The following is an 8,575-nucleotide window of genomic DNA, read 5'->3' as shown; positions in this document are numbered from 1 at the left end:
TTGTGTTGTAATTTTTTGTGCTGATGAATTCGAACAAAAACCTCTGTATATAATATGCATAAGAAGAATTTACAAATGTGATGAGAAAATAATGTCCAGTGATAATTCATTGTATTATTGTTGAAAAGTAAAAAAATTCAATGATCCCCTCTTTTTCCAGTATTTTATTTGTTGAGTGTCCCAAACAAAAAAGCAGTATCCAGGTCCACCTGAATTACATATTTGGCTTCATCCTAATAATTTTAAGTGGTTTGAGCCAGAGGCCTGGAACTTTTCTGGGACTGCCGGCAAGATCTCACTGGCCTTGTCTCAGAGGGCATGTGTATAACAGCCTAGTCATCAATTGGCACTGACCACCCTCACATCTAGGCTGGCTGAAAAGAACAAACATTTTTCAAACTAATGAATCCTTTCCAATCTTCTATCTGGGGTTTAGGGGGTGTGGTGGTGAACAAATTAGGATTCACCTTGCCAGTGCAAGTTTGGACCACCAAACTCTCAGTAGCGCGGGATGATGCATAATAAAATCATGATCACCTGTTGCTGATCTTTGGCGTCTGGCCATCTGTCTGTTCACTGGTGGACAGGACCAAGATTTAGACCAAGTGCCCATAATGGTGTCATTTATAGCTTCACTGAAAGGTAATAGAGGTTTTTCAAGAAGATGGCCCAGGTGGAGGAGTTTCAGGAAATTTACCCTCAAAAGAAGAAAGCGGTCTCTTGTAAGTACATATAAAACTGTCATCATCATAATGTGGAGGTAAATCATCTGCATCATCGATATAGTAACTTCCAAGTGGTGATGAACTGTGGTCAGAGTCAGAACCGAAAAGTAAGCTGAGCAATTGAGGACAGCTCTGTGGTAGAGGGATGTGTGGTGATTAGAACGCGTAGATGGTTATAATGGGTATGGAATCTGGGGATAGAACAGTTGGAGGAGAACATTGTTGGCAGCTGCTGTGGGCGGTTGCTGGTGCGTGTTGTGCTGGCATTGCTCCTTATTTTGAACCCATTCTTGAAGAATAAAATAAGAGTTGGAATTGTACCTGCACGTGTGGAGTTCCTTTCTTTACAATGGCGATGAGGTGGGCAGGAGCAGTGCCAATATAGCTTTTGTTGCGTTGTGGATCAGTTTTCGGACCTTCCTTGACAGATGGACCATCGGATAAGGGAGAACTGAGGAGGAGTGCCGGGTGCTGATCCGATGATACTCCTGCGATCACTGTTGCGAAAAGCAGTGGACAGCGGCAGCTGCATATTCAGTCTCTTGTGCACGTGGAGAGGACCACACGTAAGACTGGGTAAGGAGAGGAGTAGCGGATCCTGTGCGCGTGAAGAGGACTGCACGTGTGCACTGTGAGAGAAGTATTGTGCGCGTGAAGTGTTCTCTGCGCACTGCAAGAGAACCAAGACTTCTGGATAGTAACATGCCCCACTTCCTATTGAAAGCACGTTAGGCGACGTGCTGGCGGCCATCCTTCCAATTTGAGAAGCATTACACGGTGGAACATGGATTATATGGTGATAGGCACACATTTACTGGGCCTGTCAATTGCATATCGGGCCCGTGAAGTGCGCATTTGGCTCGTGACACATCGCATAGTGCAATTGCAGCACGTATTTCTTTGGAAGGAGTTTTGTTGGATTCATGAATTATAGGGTGATAGGCACATCTATATTGGGCATATCAACTTCATACTGGGGACTGTGAAGTGCACAATTGACTTGTGTCACATTACATAGTGCATGTGTTGCGTGTTTTTTTTTGTTTTGTTTTTTACAATAAGGAGTTCTGTCTGAATATTCTATTCTACGGGGCAATCAACATTAAGGGGGTGATTCTAACCCCGGCGGTCTTAGACCGCCGGGGCCAGGGTCGGCGGGAGCACCGCCGACAGACCGGCGGTGCCCCGCAGGGCATTCTGACCGCGGCGCTTTGGCCGCGGTCAGTGCAGGAAAACCGGCGGTCTCCCGCCGGTTTTCCGCTGCCCCTTGGAATCCTCCATGGCGGCGCAGCTTGCTGCGCCGCCGAGGGGATTCCGACCCCCCCTACCGCCATCCAGTTCCCGGCGGTCCGCCCGCCGGGAACCGGATGGCGGTAGGGGGGGTCGCGGGGCCCCTGCAGTGCCCATGCCACTGGCATGGGCACTGCAGGGGCCCCCGTAAGAGGGCCCCTTAATGTATTTCACTGTCTGCTGCGCAGACAGTGAAATACGCGACGGGTGCAACTGCACCCGTCGCACAGCTTCCACTCCGCCGGCTCGATTCCGAGCCGGCTTCATCGTGGAAGCCTCTTTCCCGCTGGGCTGGCGGGCGGCCTGAAGGCGGCCGCCCGCCAGCCCAGCGGGAATGTCAGAATTACCGCCGCGGTCTTTCGACCGCGGAACGGTAACCTGGCGGCGGGACTTTGGCGGGCGGCCTCCGCCGCCCGCCAAGGTCAGGATGAGGGCCTAAGTGTTCATTGAACTGTGCAGTTTGTAATTGGTGTGTGAGTGAAGGGAGATAATAGAGAAAATATGTCCAGTATTCAACCTCCACCCTTCTTAGCTGAGCCAGAAGATCCTCCTATTCAATGAGAGTTATGGTTAGATTTATTTGAGGCATATGTGGAGGTATTGGAGGATGGAGAATATACACCTGAGACATTCATCGTTACTTAAACATCGACTGGGGGCTACTGGATTGAGAGAGTTTAAAAATCTTCTGCCATTAGATAATGTTACTGAAGAAGATGTATTCAAGTATGTTCTTAAACAATTACAAGAGAGGTATGGGAGGAAAATTGACGTGGTCATGGAAAGACATATGTTTTACTCCAGAGAACAAAAAGAGGATGATTCATTTGACCAGTATAAGGCGGTGTTGAGAGGACTTGCTGTTACTTGTGCTTTTGACGTACGACCAGGTTTTAAGGGACCAGTTATTGATGAAGACCAAAACTACAAAAAAAATCAGGAGAAATTATGGTCTTCGGAAGAATTGGCTTTGAAAACAGCAATAGAAGTAGCAAGAAGTATTGAAGTAACAGAGAGTTGTATACAAGTCATGAGGAAAGAAAATAAGGACAATAATACAGTATGTGCTGTGGGTGGTGAAAAGAATGGTAAGGAAAAAAATAAAGTTTTTGTCCGTTCTGTCAATAATAGTAACAAAATTGGGACAACGGATAATGCTAAAGCTTTATTTAGTTTTAGGTGTGGTGCTAGTACACATGTGGCAAATTTTAAAGGGTGTCCTGCTATTGGCAAGATTTGTAATGCATGAAAGAAAAAGGGACATTTTGCACGAGTATGTCAAAGTTTTGGGAAAAAAGTGAATTGTATTGTGAAGGGTTTTAATGACTATGAACTTGAGTATGGTATGCAAAATGTGGTGTTGAGTATACAGAGTGAGAACATTAAAGGAAAAAACTTTTAAGTACCTAAATGTTGGTTAAGTATTGATGGCATGCAGGTGGAAGCTATGGTCGATTCTTGCGCATGGTATACCATAATGGGGAAAATACGATTTGACCAGTTGTGGCCTGGCAGAGAATTACAGAGTACTAAAACAAGTCCATGCAGTTACTCAGGTCATAAAATTCTTATAATAGGTAAAATGCGAGCAGAGTTTGAATTTGCTGGGAAAAAATGTTCAGGAGATGTGCTTATTGCTGAGAAAGCGACCACAATTTTGGGTTGGCCACATATAATGGAACTTGAAATGAAAGTGGACCCTAAGGCTAGTCCACCTGTGTATGCTGTGGGTGAATGTAGTTTACAGAATATAAAGGATTCGTATTCTGATTTAAAGACAGAATTTCCAACAGTTTTTAGTAGTCAGTTAGGTCGTATGAAGAATTTTCAACACACTATTGTTTTAAAGAAAAATGCCATACCTGTAAGACAGAAGTTGAGGCATATTCTGTTTAATTATAGAGGGAAACTAAAGGAAATGTTACATGACCTATGTGAAAAGGACATTATAGAACCTATTGAAAGTTCTGATTGGGTATCAGCAATTGTAATTTCAGTGACATCTAGTGGGGACCTGAAGCTTTGTGTGGATTTACGATCACTCAATGATGCTTTTTGGGTAGATGTTTTTCCATTTTCCAAATTTACAGGAATTAATGTCATCCACTGGTGATGCCACAGTGTTTTCAACAATTGACTTAGCCAATGCTTACCATCAGATACATCTGAATCCGGATTCTAAACATTGTACAGCATTTATAACGCCCGAAGGGATGTTTCAGTACAAAAGGATGCTGTAGGAAGTTGGCTCTGTATATACTATTTCAAAGTAAGAAATAGTGTGCACAGAGTCCAAGGGTTCCCCTTAGAGATAAGATAGTGGCAAAAGTAGATAATTCTAATGCTCTATTTTGTGGTAGTGTGGTCGAGCAGTAGGCTTATCAGAGGGTAGTGTTAAGCATTTGTTGTACACACACAGGCAATAAATGAGGAACACACATTCAAAGTCTTACTCCAGGCCAATAGGTTTTTATATTGAAAAATATATTTTCTTAGTTTATTTTAAGAACCACAGGTTCAAGATTTACAGTTAATACTTAGATACTTTAGGAACTTTGAATGAAAGCAATATCACATACAGTCTTTGTAAAAATGGAAATAAGCTATTTTCAAAGTGGACACAGCGCAAAAATCAACAGTTCCTGGGGCAGGTAAGCAAAGGTTAGTTTTGGAGGTAAGTAAAACACTTACAAGTCTCAAGTTTGGGGAATAAGCAGCCCACCATTGGGGGTTCAAGGCAACCCCAAAGTCACCACACCAGCAGTTCAGGGCCGGTCAGGTGCAGAGGTCAAAGAGGTGCCCAAAACACATAGGCTTCTATGGAGAACAGGGGTGTCCCGGTTCCAGTCTGCCAGCAGGTAAGTACTTGCGTCCTCGGGGGGGCAGACCAGGGGGGTTTAGTAGAGCACCGGGAGGGGGGGGAACACAAGAAGGCACAGAAAGTACACCATCAGCGGCACAGGGGCGGCCGGGTGCAGTGTGCAAACAGGCGTCGGGTTTTAGATTGAAAACAATGGCGAGACCCGGGGATCACTTCAATAATGCAGGCAGGCACCGGGGGATGCTCCTTGGGGCAGCCACCACCTGGGCTAGGCAGAGGGTCGCCTGGGGGTCGCTCTTGCACTGGAGTTCGGTTCCTTCAGGTCTTGGGGGCTGCGGGTGCAGTGTTGGTTCCAGGGTCCCTTGTTACAGGCAGTCGTGGTCAGGGGGAGCCTCTGGATTCTCTCTGCAGGCATCGCTGTGGGGGCTCAGAGGGGTCATCTCTGGTTACTCACAGACTTTGAAGTCACTGGGGAGTCCTCCCTGAGGTGTTGGTTTTCTGCAGGTCGAGGCGGGGGCGTCGGGTGCAGAGTGTGAAGTCTCACGCTTCCGGCGGGAAACGTGAAGTCTTTAAAGTTGTTGAAAAGTTGCAAGTTTGTTGCAGATTGTTGAGCAGAGCCGCTGCTCACTGGAGTTTCTTGGTCCTGGGGGTCAGGGCAGTCCTCTGAGGCTTCAGAGGTCGCTGGTACCTGTCGGATGCGTCGCTGGAGCAGGTTTTCGAAGTTGGAGACAGGCCGGTAGAGCTGGGGCCAAATCAGTAGTCGTCTTCCTCCTTCTCTGCAGGCTTGTAGGTCAGCAGTCCTTCTTCTTTCTTCAGGTTGCAGGAATCTGATTTCCTGGGATCTGGGGAGCCCCTAAATACTGAATTTAGGGGTGTGTTTAGGTCTGGGAGGGCAGTAGCCAATGGCTACTGTCCTTGAGGGTGGCTACACCCTCTTTGTGCCTCCTCCCTGAGGGGAGGGGGGCACGCCCCTATTCCTATTGGGGGAATCCTCCAAAACCAAAATGGAGGATTTCTAAAGGCAGGGGTCACCTCAGCTCAGGGCACCTTAGGTGTTGTCCTGACTGGTGGGTGCCTCCTCCTTGTTTTTCTCATTATCTCCCCTGGACTTGTCGCCAAAAGTAGGGGCTGTGTCCAGGGGGCGGGCATCTCCACTAGCTGGAGTGCCCTGGGGCATTGTAACACGAAGCCTGAGCCTTTGAGGCTCACTGCTATGTGTTACAGTTCCTGCAGGGAGAGGTGTTAAGCACCTCCACCCAGAGCAGGCTTTTGTTTCTGTCCTCAGAGAGCACAAAGGCTCTCACCACAGGGGGTCAGAAACTCATCTCTCAGTAGCAGGCTGGCACAGACCAGTCAGTCCTGCACTAAAGGATTGGGTAATGTGCATTTTTTAATAAATCCAACACTGGCATCAGTGTGTGTTTATTATTCTGAGAAGTTTGATACCAAAATTCCCAGTATTCAGTGTAGCCATTATGGAGCTGTGGAGTTCGTTTTTGACAAACTCCCAGACCATATACTTAATATGGCCACACTGTACTTACAATGTCTAAGAATAGACTTAGACACTGTAGGGGCATATTGCTCATGCAGCTATGCCCTCACCCGTGGTATAGTGCACCCTGCCTTAGGGCTGCAAGTCCTGCTACAGGGGTGACTTACCTATGCCACAGGCAGCATTTTGTGTGCATGGCATTCTGAGGGGAATGCCATGTCGACTTTGCCTTTTTCTTCCCAGCAACACACACAATCTTCAATGGCAATGTGCATGTGTTAGGTGAGGGGTCCCTTAGGGTGGCACAACATATGCTGCAGCCCTTAGGGACCTTCCCTGGTCACAGGGCCCTTGGTAACACTGGTACCTTTTACAAGGGACTTATCTGTGTGCCAGGGGTGTGCCAATTGGGGAAACAATGGTACATTTTAGGTGAAAGAACACTGGTGCTGGGGCCTGGTTAGCAGGGTCCCAGCACACTTCTCAGTCAAGTCAGCAAAAAGTGGGGGGAAACTGCAACAGGGAGCCATTTCCTTACAGATGCCATTTGGGTTGGCTAGTGCATCAGCTGTATTTCAAAGAGAATTATCCAAATTACTATCAAATGTAAATGGTGCAAAAGTGTTCCAGGGTGATATTTTGGTATTTGGGAAGGATAGGATTGAACATCATTGCTTATTGAAGAAAGTATTACAAGCGTTAAAGGACAATGGGTTAGCAGTGAAAGAACAAAAATGTAAATTTGGGAAACATCAAGTGGACTATTTAGGTCATGTTATTTCAAAGGAAGGCATTTGACCCAAGATCAGCCATGTAAAAGCTATTTGTGAAACTTTTGAGCCTAAGTGTAAGGAACAACTGATATCCTTTTAAGGTCTGACTGAATTTTTTTCATGATTTGTGGAAAATTGTGCATCCAAGGTGAAGAATCTACAAGAATGTATGAAACATTTTGCTGGAAACAAGAAAATAGTGAAGAATTTGCAGCTATAAAAGAAGAAATTGTAAATGCATCATGTTTATGATCATTTCATGAGGGTGCAGAGTGCATTTTATCTTTGGACGCTTGTGAGTATGGTATTGGTGCGGTGTTGTCCCAACAGAGGAAAGGAATTGTATGGGGTGTTGCAAATGCATCCCGCACTTTGACACATGCAGAAAGGAATTATTCTATGATCGAAAGGGAATTACTAGCTGCTACTTGGGCTGTGCAATTATTCAGAATGTATATATGGGGGTGTAAATAAAAAATTAGCACGGACCATAAACCATTGGGACACATTTTGAGTTTGGGGTGGAAAAAGCTCCCAGTTAAGACTTGCTTCAAAATTGCAAATGTATCATTACGAAGATAATGCACCTTCCAAGGAAGAATAATTGTGCGGCGGATGGGTTGTCTTGGTTACCTTTGAACAATGAAAATATTGAGGAGGTTGACGATGGTGAGTGTGATGTGGCATTTACATATGATGATGTGATGTTTGTTCAAAATGATAATGAAATGAGTTGGAGTTATCTGAGGAAATGTGGATAAAGGAAATACAGAGAGATGAGATATCATCGAAGGTAAAGGAATTCCTCATGAAGGGGTGGCTGTCTGAACGGCAGTTGCAAGGTGAATGTGGTACATATTGGAAAGTTAAGGATGAATTATCTGTGTGTAATGGCATTATTTTGAGGGGTGACAAAATAGTACCTCCTTATGGAATGCAAGGAACTATTATTAGGGTGGGACATGAAGGTCATGGGGTTAAAGCAAGTACCAGGAGGAAAATAAAGGAACATTTTTGGTGGCCAGGTGTGGATGGTAAGGTGGACTGTTGGGTGAGAGAGTGCAATGCATGTAAATTAAGTGATAAGATTGTCAAACCTTTGGTGTTACAATTACAAATGGTTGAACTGCCTGAAGGGCCGTGCGGAAGGTAGCGTTTGACTTCATGGGACCGTTTATTACTTTACCTTCTAAGGAGTCGTATGCTATTGTCCTTATTGGTTATTTTTCCAAATGGCCAGAAGTTCGTATGCTTAGGAATGTAACCACTGATGTTATCATTGAGTTCTTGGAAGGTGTATTTTCCAGGGAAGGCATTCCTGAAACCCTTGTTTTGGATAATGGTGTACAACTTACATCTAGTAAATGCAAACTTTCTTGAAAAGTTGTGGTGTGCACCATATAAGGCTGGCGTTGTATCATCCAGAAGGTAATGGTCAGGTTGAAAGGTTTAACAGGGTAGTTAAGGAGGC

The sequence above is a fragment of the Pleurodeles waltl genome, chromosome 1_1 (assembly GCF_031143425.1).
Source record: "Pleurodeles waltl isolate 20211129_DDA chromosome 1_1, aPleWal1.hap1.20221129, whole genome shotgun sequence".
NCBI classification, from domain to species: domain Eukaryota; kingdom Metazoa; phylum Chordata; class Amphibia; order Caudata; family Salamandridae; genus Pleurodeles; species Pleurodeles waltl.
The sequence above is the reverse complement of the archived record's forward strand: the minus strand, read 5'-3'. Positions refer to the sequence as shown.